Source organism: Amblyomma americanum, chromosome 10 (assembly GCF_052857255.1).
Source record: "Amblyomma americanum isolate KBUSLIRL-KWMA chromosome 10, ASM5285725v1, whole genome shotgun sequence".
Taxonomy (NCBI): domain Eukaryota; kingdom Metazoa; phylum Arthropoda; class Arachnida; order Ixodida; family Ixodidae; genus Amblyomma; species Amblyomma americanum.
The window spans coordinates 47,179,883-47,196,496 of NC_135506.1; the positions used below are offsets into that span (position 1 = coordinate 47,179,883).

Genomic DNA, 16,614 nt, shown 5'->3' on the forward strand with positions numbered 1-16,614 from the left:
ACTATGGGTTCGTCAGCTGCGGCGAGCTATGCGTACGTGAAATACCTCGACCGACGGCGCAAAAGCTATCGTACACGTCTCTATGTCGTCCTTGTTTCCTTTGCGCTACACCTATCCATGATGCCTCACCGACTGGCGTTAGCGACCTGGCGAAAAAAAGGGCGTCTACTGGCGCGGCGGAAAAGATGAGAAGACATTCTATTCCGCCCAAGTAATGGAGCTTGGAGGTGAGTTTTGCAGTTACTTCGCTGCGTGGTCAGATTTCAGAAGTGCCAAACGTGTGATGCGTGGACAGTCAAGCCTAACGCTTTTATGTAACAGTAGCTTGGTTTGGGCTAGTTGGTAACAGTTCTTAGAAAACATAGCGCAAAAAGGACACGGACGACACAGAAGTGGACAGGACAGGCGCTATGGCGCCTTGGTGGCGTTTTACATAAAGTCGATGCACATGCTTTTTTACTGTTGCGAACACTTGCAGAACGCTTACGATACCACTTCCTCTGTGCTTGTGATCCGAGCACACAGCAGCCCAGCGCACGCTTCCCAAAGAAGGGAAAAACTACGTGGTCGCGTTGTAGCAGGTCTCGACGTAAGCGTCACTCTGAGCGAAATAATATTTCGTGATTTTTTTCATGAATTCAAGTAATTGCATGAGGCAGGGAGAAATCGGCTGTGTTCAGATCTCATTTTTCGCATCATATGATTTTTGGAAAGCAATGAACGCGACACACTAACTGATCCGTTTCCGTAGCTTGCCCTGTGTTTGCTGTCGCTTTCATTATTTTATCTTTCATTTCTTGTGTTGTAGTAACAAAAGCGGAGCTTATCCAAAGGATGTCGAAGAGAAAGATCACTGCAATGGACCTTGAAAAGTATGAGCCAGCAACAACAGTTGCACAGATACATGTATGTACTGAGCGAAGTTTTACTGCGGATGCCTCTGCTACTGCCACTCGCACGCTTACCAGTCGCAATATGTGCATTACATAGCAGCATACTTCAGAGCCAGACAGGCGTCTCTGTCTGTGTGTGTCTAAAATATTTATGGTTGCGGGAAGCAGCCAGGCTCCCTTCAGCAACAGAGAGCTTTGTAGCGGATCGTATGAATTGTAGTATAGAGATACTGCTTAAATGGTACCATTGTAAAAGATTGCGTAGGACACTAGAGAACCGCATGTGGAATGGAAGCATCGTTCTGTTTTTTGTTCTCTCATATATTGTGTGCTTCATGTCAGGTTAAAGTTTCATTTTTCGTATTGCCTCCTTGCATTGTTGTCTAAAATATTTATTGTTTGGGGGAGCAGCCAGGCTGCCTTCAGCAACAGAGAGCTTTGTAGCGAGCCCACCGATACGGCGTTGCGGGACAGCGCACTTCTCTCATTGCAGCACGTTGTCTTAGCTTCGGCTTGCAACTCGGTGGCCTGTTTTCTCAGTGCCATGATGCTGGTTAAATATATGTATTTTTGGAAATTTATAAGCCCTGCTATTCTTCGGTTATGCGGCTTACCAAAGCGAATCGGGCCACGTGAGACACGGATAGGGCCTCTGATAATTATTATTCATGAGGGGTGATAATTATTATTCACGTGTCTATCGAAAACACCGGTGCCGCGCTGTGGGCTACAACTGCGGTGGGCTCTCTTCGGTCGGGGCGGCTCTTGTCAAGACACGATTAATTACTGGAAGGCACCGTTCCCCTCTTCCCGTCATCTGTCCATCGTCGGTCGCTTCTTGCAGGGAACCAGTCAAAGGGGGAAGGTCATTTGCATTGAGCTGAGCGTGGGAAGAACAGGCTCCTTCCAAGCTAGTCATTCTTTCTTTTTGTGCAGTCGTCGGCTACCTGATGACGCTGTCGAAATTGCCGCTGCTGTTGCTGCGCCACCGTGGTCATCCCTGTCGATGGGATCTGCACCTTAATCCTCTTCGGCTGGTGTGCATTCCGTTCATAACAGGCCCAATGCGGACGCCACCGAAAGCTCCCCATTTGACTTTCAAACAAAAGGGGTGCTGTCTACTCTTGTAAACGGAAGGGCAGCCACACAGAACAAGCAGGGATGGAGGACTAAAGCTAGTGGACTAAGCGGAAGGGAGAAAAACCTCTGAGAGGGAATGGAAGGAGAGGAGCATGGAAAAGTAGCTAGTTTGCCATATATGTAACTCCAATATAATGTCTTTTATTAAAGAATTGTTTGCGGTAGTGTGTTCCGGGGATGGTGCCTCACAACAACCTTGGTAGAGGACATTTTCAGCCAGAGGGTGGTCGGGGCCCTTTAAGTAGTGGCTGCCGGCTGGCGTGCATGTGTGCTCTGCCAAATTTGTTGTTCAAAATTTTTATTCTCTACGGAGGTCATTTTCATTTAACAGCTGAAGATGAAGCATAACTTTGCGTGTGCCGATTCGGTCGTTCCCATAAAGCTTGGTGCTCGGGTCTTCTGCCACAAGTGCTTAAAATACCTGAGAAATACCGTATGCATACTTCACCTTGCATTTGACTCATCAAAAAGAAAAATTTCCCAGTGTGGATCATCATGCCTGCACACACAGTGCGGGGCCGACACGCAAGGCCAGATTGTAATGCCTTTCATTGGAGTGCTAGCTCTGCAGTAGAAGCAATAGCATACAGACACGACGTGCAGCTAAATTTGTACAGTACACGCACTTCAGAAAAATGTTCAACCAGCTGATATGCACGCTTGTCAAAATTATGCGTGCATTACTTGCTGGCAGCAATATTAACAGCTGGAGGGCGGCAGACTATAGTTGAGCGGAACATATCCTGATTGTTTTCTGCTTACAGCCCACAGGAATTTGTTCACAAACAGAAATTGCAACTACCACAGGAGAGTCAGTATAGGCAGGGTCGATCATTGGCGCCCAAGTAATTAGTGTGTAGTTAACAAATATGCAATAATCTGAGACTACAGCATGTTGTTTGAGCAGTGCATGCGCAGTTTTTTCCTCCTCCTCTTCCTCATCATCATCAGCCTTACTACACCCGCAGGGCAAAAGCCTCTCCCATGTCATTCCAATTAACGCTGTCCAATTAACCCTCCTATGGGGTATCAAATGCAAGTCTTTAGAGTGCGACTGCCCGTCACATATGCTTTTGAGGATATCTCCAAGCTTACATGCAGACTTCACGACAGTACACAACGCACTGAAGGACATATACTTGCGTTGTTGCCGCCGATGTATACATCTGAGTGCAAGAGTCCGCGGCTGCCCTGAATAACTAACGTCCTTTCTTTCGCTCCCAAGGATCAGATTTCTACCGTACGCATGTGAACAATGAGACGCAACAGCACGCAAAGCAGCAGAGGGCACTCGCCTTCCGTGATCCATGGACGGCCTTGGCGCCATGATTGCCAGCAGGCTGGTTCTGGCGGCGACCAGTTCATGTGAGCATGATGCACCTTCCTGTCAGGAGTGAATTTTCTGGCAGCGAACAGGCTCTCCGAGCGTGGCAATTTGAAAAAGCCCAATGATAATTTAAAGATGTATAGACACCTAATTTTGGTGGCATGTTTTCTTCTCTACAATGATTCAGAAGACACTACTATGAATGAATCATCATGTGGTGTTTGCCTGGGACCTATAATTAATTTATAATCGAATTTTTCTGTCATGCTGTCTCGGCTTCAACAGCCGAGTGAAGAATGTGACATCAGAGAGGTTATATGTAACGTGAAGCATGGAAAAAATGCGATATATTTGCTGCTTGATTGTTTTAGTTCACTACAGTGTTGAAGCCAGCCTTCCTCAATAGTCGGAATGACAAATGTAGCAACACCGATTATATTGCAGTTTTTCATGCCTCGCATGACCTATAAGCTCACTTTGACGTCATAGTCCCCATTCAGCTCTTGAAACTGAAACAGCGCGAGAAAGAAATTCGTTTATAAATTATTTAGTAGTCATGGTAGAATCTTCATCATCATCAGCCTGATTACACCCACTGCAGGGTGAAGGCCTCTTCCATGTCTCCAATTAACCATGTCTTGCCAGCTGCGCCCACCTTATGCCTGCAAACTTCTTAATTTCATACGCCCACCTAACCTTCTGCCGCCCCCTGCTATGCTTTTCGTCTCTTGGAATCCCTTAAGGACCAACAGCTATCTTACCTTCGCATTACATTCCCCGCTCAAGGCAATTTCTTCCTCTTGATTTTGGCTAGGATGTCATTAACCCGCGTGTGTCCCCTCAACCACTCTTCCTGCTTCCGGTTTCTTAAAGGAGTATAGACACCTAATTTTGGTTGCATGTTTTCTTTTCTTCAATGATGCAGAAGACGCTACTATGCATGAAACACCATGTGATGTTTGCCTACGACTGCTAAATAATTTATAATTGTTCTTTCCTGTCATGCTGTTTCAGTTTCGGAACAGCCGAACGATGGCTCTGACGTCAAAGAGGGCTTTTTCCTCACGTGAGCCATGGAAAAATGTCCATAGAATCGCTGCTTCATTGTTCTAATTTACTGCAGTGTTGAAATCAGCCTTCCTCAATTGCTGGAATGACAACAAATGTGCAAGCAGTGATTATATTGCTGTTTTTTCATGTCTCGTGACGTATAAGCACACATTGACGTTACTGTCCTTGTTCAAGTGTTGAAGCCGAAACTGGACGAAAAAGAAGTGCTATTATAAATTATTAAGCGGACGTAAGAGATTACTAGCTGCTACTCCATGTATAATAATGCCTTATGCATCATTACAAACAAGAAAACACGCACCCAAACGGTAGGTGTTATACTGCTTTAATGTTACGCCTATCATTTTTCTTTCCGTGGCTCACTGCGTTGTCCTCAACTTAAGCTGAACCCTTTTTGTTAGCCTCCACGTTTCTGCCTCATAGTACTGGTAGATACAGCTGTTGTACACATTTCTCTTGAGGGATATTGGTAAACTGCCATTCATGACCTGAGAGACCCTGCCATATGCACTTCATCGCAATCTTATCCTTCTAGTTATGCCCTCATGATCCGGACCAGTTGTCACTATTGATACCTGCCTTAAATAGACGTATTCCTTTACCACTTCCCTTACCTCGCTGCCAATTGTGAACTGCTGTTCTCTTGCTAAACTGTTGAGAATAGGAGAATACCACAAGGTAATCCATGTATAATAATGCCTGATGCCTCATTAGAAAGCAAAAACACTCACCCAAAAGATGGGTGTTTATACTCCTTTAAAGGGGGACACGGGTCTTTGAGACTAAGAAATGACCAAAAAACCGATTTTCTGAAAATAGCGTTTTCGAAATCTTCAGCTATTATTCTCCAAGTTCACCAGTTCTGTTCTTCCAGAAGTCAGTAGTTTAAGGGTATTATTGAGTTTAGATCGCGCGGTCTGAATTTGCGCAAGAGCAGACGAAAAAATGGCACATTTTTCATCGTGCGGAGCCGGTGTTCCACCGTACCGATCGTGGCCATGTTGGGCTCGTTTGAAAGAGCGCTCTCTAGGCTTCAATTTCCTGCCATTGCTGGTTGCAAGCCCTCAGTGGCCACCAAGAAAAAGAGCCACAAAAAAGCAAAAAATGCGGGGTCTGATTCGCTGCTGAGCACACGTGACTGAATCGAGCCATCCGATTGGCGGATTCCGCCATGCATCGTCTGCTTGAGTCAGCGTTGGAAGCGTCGAAGACGCCATATCGTTGACAGTCGAGACCGAGGTCCAACGATGCCTCTCAATAAATTTCGTTCGCGCCACAAATTCGGCAAAAAGAAGTCCGCGCGCGGTGACAACTTCCGAAAACGTCCTGTGTCACCCGAATGCTCTGAGAACGTGCAGGAGCCAGTGGCAAGTGAAGTCCCCGCGGACGAAATAGGCCTAACGAGCTCAGCGACGTCTACGCACAGCGGCCGCGTCCGCTGCGACACAACGATGCTGCAGCCTTCGGACTTGCTTGAAAATAAGCGAAAAGCGGAAGGAATTCTGCAGGAGCTGGAATCGACTGCAGCGACGAAGAAAAAGCTTGATTTCATCGGAAGCTGTGACGACTGTCCCCTTGACAGTACAGACGGTCGCCGTGCGGATGATAGTGCTTTCTCTATTGTGAGTTTAGACTCCTTCAACGAACTGTTGCGTGTCGTGAAGTGTAGAGTGTGTGGCGGAGATGTGCACGTTTCTAAAGGGAATCGCGAGTATGGTTTAGCGGTGAAATTGTCCCTCGTGTGTGTGAATTGCGGAGACACTGCGTCGGCATGGAGCTCGCCACGCGCGGAAGGCAGCCAAAAGATAAATCCGTTTGCCGTAAACATTCTTGCTGCACGCGCGATGCAAAGTACTGGAAATAGGCGAACCGCGCTAAATGATGTGTTTGCTGCGATGACTATATCGCATCGTGGCCGGCACACGAAAACGTGGCAGAGCTATGTGAAAAGCAAGCTGACGCCCGCAGCAACACGCGCAGCTGAAGAAGTGTTGAATGACAGCGCAAATTCTGTTCGGCAGCTCTACTGCGAGCTGAACCTTGACAACCCCGGGAACATTTCCGTCTCTTTCGATGGTTCGTGGATGACTCGGGGTCATTCATCCCGCATTGGTGTCGGTGCAGTGATTGAACTTTTTACTGGGCTCGTCCTGGATTACGTTGTGTTTAGCAATTTCTGTGCCGGGTGCGAGCGCGGGCCTAAGGACGACGACCCGTCCTATCAAGCATGGAGTGACAGCCACTTGTGCCAAAAAAACACGGACAAAAAGTCCGGTGAAATGGAAGTACAGGCTGGACTCGTGTTATTCGAAACGTCATGGGAAAAACATGGCCTTAGATACACGACTGTCCTTTCAGATGGCGATAGCCGCACATTTCTTGCACTGCAAGAATCGTCTGTGTATGGCTATATAAAAATACAAAAAGAAGACTGCACGAACCATGTGCAGGAGCGAATGGGCACGGCTCTGCGCAATGCAATTGCCAAGCATAAAGGCAATGCAAAAGAGAGCCTTAATGGCAAAGGAAAGCTAACAGGCGACCTTGTCACTTATGGTGTCTTCGGCTGACGGCACTCGTGGAGTTTTCCACGCACACGTGCAGTGCCCCACGTTCGGCTGGATGCCACTCGTGCAGTGCCTTACGTTCGGCTGGGACGAGCACGACACGAGTGCGCGCCACCGTGGAGACCGACGGTGAAGCGCGGTGCAATCCCGTTGTGCAGCTCGCGCTAGCAGGCGTCGCGGGTGGACGATGCTGTTGGCGCAGACAATATCACTACACAGTGGCTGATAGGAAGCATCGATGAAGAAGAAAAAACGCGAAGCATCACAAGTGGGCATATTTTAAAGAAATGTTGAATATTGTAGCGGCTGCGATGCATTTATTCGCGCTGCAATCATGCAGCCACCGGCCGGCGAGCGCTGTGCCTTGACCGTTTGAAAAAATTAAAGGTTCGTCAATATTTTTAGTGCGGCGAACGGCAAATGTTCATCTGGCACGCCTGCACTTTATGATACCATACTTTTTGTCAGCGTGAGCATAGGTTAAAAGATATATCAATACAGTGACAATGTGGGGAGCTGAGATTGGACTGAGAATCGTCGGCAGATATTTTCGGAAGTCACTCTAGCAGCTCTAAAGCGTATGCATCAAAACCAGCAATCATAACGCCGTGGTGTGTCTGACAAACCTGCACAAGCACAGTCGCAGTATTTCATGAGCATGGTCGTGGTTCCCGCATTGCCCACCGTTGCTATGAGCGCCGGTCCTGTGCGCTGTTGCTGAAGAAGTTGTTGCTAACTGTACAAATTGCTGACAGCAGTCGGCGTCGGCCGCTCGTAAAAGTGGCCTCTGAGATCTGTGAGAGTCTCAGAGGCCACGGTGAACAGAGGGCAGAAAGAGCAACGGCACTCTGCGAATGTTTCGCACATTCGGCTGGGGTGCAAGTGCACGTGCCACTCGTGTAGTATTTGACGTCACTTCCTAAGCACCGGCACGCAGGCAGTGCGGCTCAGCCGAAGACACCATTAGTTGACATCATATTACAGCTGGGCCCTGAAATCCCATGCTGGAGATATTGGAGCCATGCACAAGGCCGTGATGGCGACATACTATCATGTAACATCAAATGATAGTGCAGCGAATCACACTTTGTGCCCAACAGGCCCAAACTCATGGTGCCGCCAGAACGCTGCTGCAGCCAAGGGCGAGCCCGCTCCCAAGCACAGGTATAATTTTCCACCACATGTGTGCAAAGCACTTTTCCCCATATATGAGCGCTTGGGAGACCCAAAGCTACTGCAGCGTTGCTTGCGTGGCAAAACTCAAAATAATAATGAAAGCCTGCACTCGCTGATATGGTCGCTTGCACCTAAGGAGAGACATGCTTCACTGTTGAAAAGTTCAAGCAGCCGTTGCAGAGGCTGTTGTCCGCTTCAATACGGGAAACCTGAAGGCATCTTCCCAAATACTGAGCGAGCCCAGTATGAACCCTGGCCAACATAATATCAGGAGGATGACCGAGAAAGACAGGCGCCGGACAGCAGAATCTGCACGCAAGCGTGCCTCTACTGAAACCATGCATCGGGCACTGAAAAAGCACCATTCTAGTCAAACCAAGCAGTCTGACTACATGCCTGGTGCTTATTAGCCCTTAAGAAATGTAAATATGTATCTTCATGAAATTTTGAATAAATTATGTCTAGTTTGTTTTTCTCAATTTTCTCAAAACGCAAATTTTGGACACCTGCTTGTTTTAGTTTGTCGATATCTCTGCACCTATGATGGGCAGAGGTGTATTTTTTTTTGCTAAAGAAAGCTGGAAGTGCAGTGAGTGCAATGATCGAAGCAGAATTCTTTAATTAGCCTTCAAAACTTATTTATTTTGCAAAGTTCATTGAAGCATGATAGGCACAACTTGAAGGATGGTATTCCAAGTGCTGCAAAATTGCTAATAAGGGTAAAATGAAAAAACTGCTTCGATCATTGCACTCTCTGGTCATTGTACTACGTTGCCATGCATTAGAAATAATTTTTTATGGAGCCAATTTTTCTGCACGGAGGTACTAATTAATGAACAATGAAAATTAATTATTTCATTGACTAATTGATTTAGAAAGAAAAAAATTACATATTTGAAACCAGCATAAAAAACTGAACAAATTTGTATGATTTCATCAGGATAGGCTTCAAAATAAGGAAAATAGCTCTTAAGACCAGTGTCCCCCCTTAAAGCTAGTTGGTGCATTACAGAATGTGACTCACCAGTGTTACCAGTCAAACCCTTTAACATCATATTTTGATCTGTGGATTGAAATCAAGTTTTTTGTGTTCTAGTTAATGGCATTTCATTATTTCTTTGCTCCTTATTTGGAAAAATTATTTCCCGGGACTCTGACCAGACTCAAGAAGTGTAATGTGATAGTAAACTGAATATGTTTGAAAATCCTCTGAAGTTGCCCTTTAATTTACCTTGTACATTAGTCTTTTGTAGCAAATGTGAACACTTTTCATACTTTGCAGTCTTCCACTAGCATGGATCCTGCTGCACCACAGAACCCGGATATCTTGCTGAGGTCAGCAGCCAGGTATGAAGGTGTCGCATATTTAGAATGTAAGGCAAGTGGGCTTTGATGCCCCATTGGCCAGTGCTGATAGAGGAGCAAAACACAGACGGAAGACGAGGCTGACAAAGTTCAGTTTGGTGCTCAGGAACGCTTGGCTACCGGGGTGCGCCGTGCTAACAAAGATTGTGGCCGTCCACACTTCTTGTTTGATTTGCGTCTTTACACTTGTGGAGGGGCTGGGTGCGCCGTGCTAACAAGAAGTGTCGACGGCCACAATCTTTGATAGTACAGTGCACCTCGGTAGCCAAGCGTTCCTGTGCGCCAAACTGAACTTTGTCAGCCTCGTCTTCCACCTGTGTTTTGCTCCTTCTTCAGCACAGGGCGCTGGGGCATCAGAGCCCAATTGTCGATCTTACAAGAATGATTTTGTATGGTTGAAATGCTTTTAGCTCTCATCCTTGATAAATGCAGGCAAACAACCTAGAAACTGGAAACATGGGGATGAGCATCACTGCACACCTCTCGGAAATGGGAAATTTTCTGTCTGAATGATATGAAGCAGAAAAAAAATTGCCTGCTGAGCAGCCCTAGGCACAATTTTAACCTGTGGCAGCTCAGAGCAGCTTTGCTTAGCGATGGCTTTGTGGTCGAAATGCAGTTTTTGTTTGTGTTCTAGTTGTTGACGTTTCATTATTTTGCAGAATTATTTCTTGCAACTGAGACAAGGTTCAAGAAGTGTAATGTGATAGTAAACTCAAAGTGCTTTAAAATCCCCTGGAGATGCCAATTAAAGGAACACTGAGGAGAAATTGAAGTTGGCTTGTATCGATAGAATATAAGCTCCTGATCACAAAAACGCCACTCTTACTGAAAAACAAAGGTCTTGTAAAGTAGAAAATAGCAAGAACCAAAATACAGGTATCGCCGCCACAGGGCATTCTGGCAAGTACAAGCGTGATGACGTCATAGGACAAGAGACGCCACCTTGGAGGAATGTTCCTTTTTACATGGAAGCTGCGAATCTCTGAGGCTGATAAAAGAAGGTTGCACGGTTCAATATTGAAGTAAGTTTTGTTTTAAAACCGATAAAAGAAGGTTGCGCGGTTCAATATTGAAGTAAGTTTTGTTTTAAAACCGATAGTGCACTTTTATCACACAAGGAAGACAGAAAAAAGACAACCTGAATGTTGGAGGCAAAGAAAGCCGATGCTTGGTGGCGCCACAGGCGGCCAGGAGAGTTTCGACTTGTTATGGCGCTTCGCGTCTGTGAGCTTTGTGTGCCTCATGGTTTTGTTTTAGACGCGTCTCGATTTACAAGCGCCGAACAGCAGAGGAACTCCAAGTGCTAGTTAACCTTTGAAGGAGCCTGTTAAGGCTGGTCAGATGATTGCCACGGTCGATGAAAAACCATGATGGCACAATGGTCGGTGATCGTACAAGGCAGTGAGCAGTACAAAGAGCACTTGTGTCTTCGCACGCTCGCCCAGCGAAACATTCCTGGCTGTGCCAGTCAACTTCAAACTACTTAACGAAAATTTTTTTGTTAGAGACGGGAGACAGGGTACAAGGCAGTTAAGAAAAATATGCTGATGGCCTAGCTCTGTTTGGCCAGCATATACGTAGCGAAAGCGTGGAGACTTCTGCATCGGAAGAGTGCACTCACTAGATGCGCCTTTATTCATGGTTAAATCTTGAGCCGTCGTGGCGGAGTGGTAGAGTCCGCCTCAAACTACAATGGCCCTGGTTCGATTCCGAGCCTCGGCACAGGTTTTTTTTATTCAGTGATTGGGCGGGCGGTTTCAGTGGCGGGCATAGATGCCGCCACCGAATACGTTGGTTAGCGGATAAGCGCAGGCTCTGTTAAAGGGGCAGTTAGGAGAACTCTATCAAATTATTTTTGTTAGCAAAATCTGATAGTTCGGCATTTCAAGGCTTTGTTGCCGCCTGTCCGGGAGTGAAAGATGCATTAATTTCAAAGGAATTTGGATTCAACGTTGAAAAAATTTTCTCGCCACTTCGATTCAGACTCGGTAACTTTATGACATCACGGTGCACTCTTATGACGTTAAAGGACGCAGTGACATGAAACGTGACGTAAGCGCAGTTGTGATTTCTCGCGGCTAGCGGTGTGGTCTAGCAGCCGAAATGAAAGCTACTGCTGCCGCACGTTGAAGGCATCTATTGGGGGTCACTACCGTCACTTCGTTTACGTTTGCACCGGCGTCTTGCCTGCGTTATGATCAATCCTGTTCTCGCAAAAACTCGGCCTGCATTTCAGCGACCTCAGCCCCACAGAGCGTGCGATGCTTTTGAGGGAGCACGGTTGGGTTAAGTGCCGGTGGGTTGTTTCCCCCTTCCGCCATGAGAAGCCGTTGCAAATTAAATATCATAACCCTAGTGCGGGGAGTCACAAGGGGCCAGGACAAGGTCGGTGAGTCGCGCCCATTGGAGGCTGGCCGGGGCTTAGGGGCAAACGGATTGCGATTCCTTGAACGGCGCAGTTGCATGGTGCAGCAGGCAGCATCGAGGTCTCCCACGGTTGCAAGGGCCAGGTTATTTATTTTATTTTTTACCAAAAAAACGGATGGGTACTCAAGGGCGCTTGCGTTTAAAGTTGGCGGCTTGAAAGTAAAGCCCACGCTTCAACGGCTTCCGCGTGTTTCCGGCAGTACGGGGTCTACTGGATCGGGCTCTCTTGCCCACTTGCATGTACCTTCAGATGTATGCTGTGAATGGATTAAATTAGCCGAGAGCTCGAAAAGAACAGCAGCGTCCAACTGCCAAAGCTATTGAATGACGTCACAACACGTACCTCGCCGCAGAGCTGAATCGGTCTGGCCGGGTCGGCGGCAGCTGGCGCACCCTTCGCAAAATAGAGACATGCTTAAAGTCTCCGCCAGTGCGGTCAGAGTGCGCCGAAACCGCCGAACGCGTCGGCGGTCAAGCACAGTTGGAGCATAGAGGGTCTCGGTTTGGCCGACGTGACGTCGCCATGCAGCGCGCGCGCACATTACTCCGGAGTGTAAACGCACCTTAACAGAGCCTGCGCTTAACCGCTAACCAACGTATTCAGTGGCGGCACCTATGGTAGCCACTGAAACCCTCCGCCCACTCACTGAATAAAAAAAAAAACCTGTGCTGAGGCTCGGAATCGAACCAGGGCCTTTGTTGTTTGAGGCGGAGACTCTACCACTCCGCCACGATGGCTCAAGATTTAACCATGAATAAAGGCGCATCTAGTAAATGCCCTCTTCCGATGCAGAAGTCTCCGCGCTTTCGCTACGTATATCCTGGCCTAACACAGCTAGGCCATCAACAATTTTTTTTAACTGCCTTGTACCTTGTCTCCCGTCCCTAATAAACGATTTCCGTTAAGTCGTTTGAAGTTGACTGGCACAGCCAAGAATGTTTCGCCGGGCGAGCGTGTGAAGACACAAGTGCTCTTTATACTGCGAACTGCCTTGTACGATCACCGACCATCGTGCCATCATAGTTTTTCATCGACCTTGGCGATCATTTGACCAGCCTTAACAGGCTCCTTCAAAGGTTAACTAGCACTTGAAGCGGCACTTGGAGTTCCTCTGCTGTTCGGCACTTGTAAATCCAGGTGCATCAAAAACAAAACCACGGGGCACGCAAAGCTCATAGACGCTAAGCGCCATAACAAATCGAAACTCTCCTGGCTGCCGGTGGCGCCACCAAGCATTGGTTTTCTTTGCTTCCAACATTCAGGTTGTCTTTTGTCTGTCTTCCTGGTGTGATAAAAGTGCGCTATCGGTTTAAAAACAAAACTTACTTCAGTATTGAACCACGCAACCTTCTTTTGTCAGCCTCAGAGATTCGCAGCTTCCATGTAAAAAGGAACATTCCTCCAAGGTGGCATCTCTTGTCCTATGACGTCATCACGCTTGTACTTGCGAGATTGCCCTGTGGCGGCAATACCTGTATTTTGGTCCTTGCTATTTTCTACCTTACAAGAGCTTTGTCTTTAGTAAGAGTGGCGTTTTTGTGATCAGGAGCTTGTATTCTATCGATACAAGGCAACCTCAATTTCTCCTCAGTGTCCCTTTAATGCGCGTTTATAGCCTGGCGTAACGCGTGCGCGCGCACTGCACATAAACGTCATGTTGGCCAAAGCGAGACCCTCTATACTCCAACTGCGCTTGGCCGGTGACGCGTTCGGCAGCTTAGGCGCACTCTGACCACACTGGTGGAGACTTGGAGCATGTCTCTATTTCGCGCCGAGTGCGCCAGCTGTGCCAGCCAGACCAGACTGATATGGTTCCGCGGCGAGGTGCGCGTTGTGACATCATTCAATAGCTTCGGTCGCTGGGCGGTGCTGTTCTTTTCGAGCTCTAGACTAATTTAATCCATTCACAGTACACATCTGAAGGTACATGCAAGTGGGCGAGAGATCCCGATCCAGTGGACCTTGTACCTCCGGAAACGCGCAGAAGCCGTTGAAGCGTCGGCTTTACTTTCAAGCCGCCTACTTTAAATGCGATCGCCCTTGAGTACCCATCCTTTTTTGTGGCAAAAAAATAAATAACCTTGCCCTTCCAACCGTGGGAGAGCTTGACGCCGTCTTCTGCACCGTGCAACCGCGCCGTTCAAGGAATCACAATCTGTTGACCCCAAAGCCCCGGCCAGCCTCCGATGGACGCGACGCACTGACCTTGTCCTGGCCCCTCGCGACTCCCCGCACTGGGGTTATGATATTTAATTTGCAACGGCTGTTCATGGCGGAAGGGGGAAACGACCCGCCGGCGCCTAACTGAACCGTGCTCCCTCAAAAGCATCGCACGCTCTGTGGGGCTGAGGTCGCTGAAATGCAGGCCGGAGTTTTTGCGAGAACTTTGTCATCGGGCTCGGGAACGGGATCCACCGTAACGCCGGCAAGACGCCGGTGCAAATGTAAACGAAGCAATGGTAGCGACCCCCGATAGATGCCTTCAACGTGTGGCGGCGGTAGCTTTCATTTTGACTGCTGCTAGACCGCACCGCTAGCCGCGAGAAATCACGGAGTCTGCGTTTACGTCATGTTTCACGTCACTGCGTCCTGTAACGTCATAAGAGTGCGCCATGATGTCTTAAGAGTTCCCGAGTTTGAATCGGAGTGGCGGGAAACACTTTTTCAACGTCGAATCCAAATTTCTTTGAAATAAATGCATCTTTCGCTCTCGGACAAGCGGCAACAAAGCCATGAAAAGCTGAACTATCAGATTTTGCTCACAAAAAAAATTTGAGTTCTCACTGTCCCTTTAATGTACCATGTACAGTCTTGGTCAAAAGTGTTAAGGCTACAGCATTCAGCTGCAGTGAAATCAATGTTCCTAGAATAATTCATGCAGCAGATCATTAAAAACTGTAGTCAAGCAGGAAGCTTCTGTATCGCAAGAAGAAACCTGCTAGCATTTCAAGGTCACTTGGTCTTTAATATTGCCGTAATGGCTCTGTTATACGGCTGAAGCGAAAAGCCTTTGGGCTTAAGACTTCACCGACACTGTACATTACTCTTGTTGCAAATGCGAACACTTTGCACACTTTCCAGGCTTCCACTAGCATGAGTCCTGCTGCACCACGGTATCCAGGTGTTCTTGCTGAGGTCAATGGCCAGGTACGATGGCTTCTCGTATTTAGAACTAGTTTGTAATCTTGAACTGCTTTTAGCTCTTGTTCTTGGTAACTGGAGGCAAACAATCTAGAAACTGTGGAAACGTATAGGGCTGAGGATCAGTGCACACCTCTCGGACACGTGAAATTTTCCATCCAAATGGCATGGAGCGGGAAAAAATTGCCTGCACAGGAGCCCCAGGCACAATTTGAACCTGTGACAGCTCAGGGCAGCTTTGCTTAATGAACTCTTAGATCACTAGACCATGACCACAACCTTTCACCTTTCAAGTTCTAATTAGCACAGCCTCTTGTGCTAAGATTTAATTGCTATGTTTTAAATATTCATAATCTTTCATCTGTTAGTTCTGTGCTTCCGAATATTTGGCAGCATTACTGTTGCCAGGGTGCAGTGGAGCCTGAAGTAGAGATAAAAAGGCTCATCTATGTTGTCAAAGGCAGCTTGATATGATTGCACACAAATGTGACCTGGTGGCCCATTGCGCTGCTCACTCCAAAGAAGAGAGCGATGTGTCATGTTTTAACATTAGTAGCGTTTGCAAGGAAAACTGCCATTTTCGTAATGTTACATATAGGAGTCCTGAGGAATGGAATTTTAGCAGTTTTAATGTGGAAAATAATAACTCTCTCCCCAATCTGTTATAGGGCTTTATAAAAAGCATATGTGCAGCTGTTTTATTGCAGGTCCACCTCGGGAGCGGAAATTGTCAGTGCAGAGCGGTGGCGCTGGCTTCTTTCCCGAGGTCGAGACTTCTTGTTTTGCAAGGACGCCACAAAACATTTGTGGGGTTCCCCACAAAAGTGACGCTCCTTCCTGGTGATGCTCCTTCCCCGAAGAGCCTTAGGGGAAAGAGCGTTCAGGGAAGGAGCATCATCAGCTCAGTATGCCTGCAATTCCTTAAGGCTGGTGCCATGCAGAAGCCTCGGATGAGCTCAGAAAAACTAGCAGCTGTGGGCAGTAAGCCTCTTTTATTTAGGTACATTTCCTGACTGAAAAAGGCATTTGTTTAAGTGTGCATGACTTAAATACCTTTATTTTACAGCACCTGAAGGTCTTCAATTTTGTCATGATTAATACTCTTTCAGATGCATTTGATGCATACATCAAAGCTGCACGAGCTGCCGAGGATGAGAAAATGTGCAGAGCAGTTGAATTGCTACCTGGCGGACATGCTGAGGGACATCAAGTCATCATCGCCTGCACCTGCCCCTGTAGTCAATGGCTGTAGTCAGATAAAAATGATAAAATAAAGGCAGCAAGAAAAATTATTTCATTGACTGCAGCCTGGTATTTAGTGCTGGGATGCAGCATTTGCTGCACTGAAGGGTTGCAAGTTCATTCAGGTAGCCTACATATTCAGAGCTATTAACTGTACACCAGAGTACGTGTTGCAAGGCCATTGTATCCCCATGTCGGCCCTCGTTTCTGTACGAAGGTTACGTGGCCCTCGTATATACGAGGGCTGGGAGTGACACATAT

The 16,614-nt window shown here is 47.3% G+C and overlaps 1 long non-coding RNA gene across 8 annotated transcripts; it reads left to right on the plus strand.

The window, feature by feature from the left end:
- LOC144106264 (uncharacterized) lies at window positions 1–16,403 on the plus strand. Of its 8 annotated transcripts, none has more exons than XR_013308950.1 (6): window positions 89–227; window positions 809–872; window positions 1,830–1,930; window positions 3,259–3,398; window positions 9,457–9,521; window positions 15,052–15,117. It is a non-coding gene; the product is annotated as an uncharacterized LOC144106264 (long non-coding RNA). The 8 variants fall into 8 exon arrangements; XR_013308954.1 differs by having other exon boundaries at window positions 211–227; window positions 809–906; XR_013308955.1 differs by lacking the exon at window positions 1,830–1,930 and having other exon boundaries at window positions 8–227.
- Window positions 16,404–16,614: the final 211 nt, after the last annotated feature.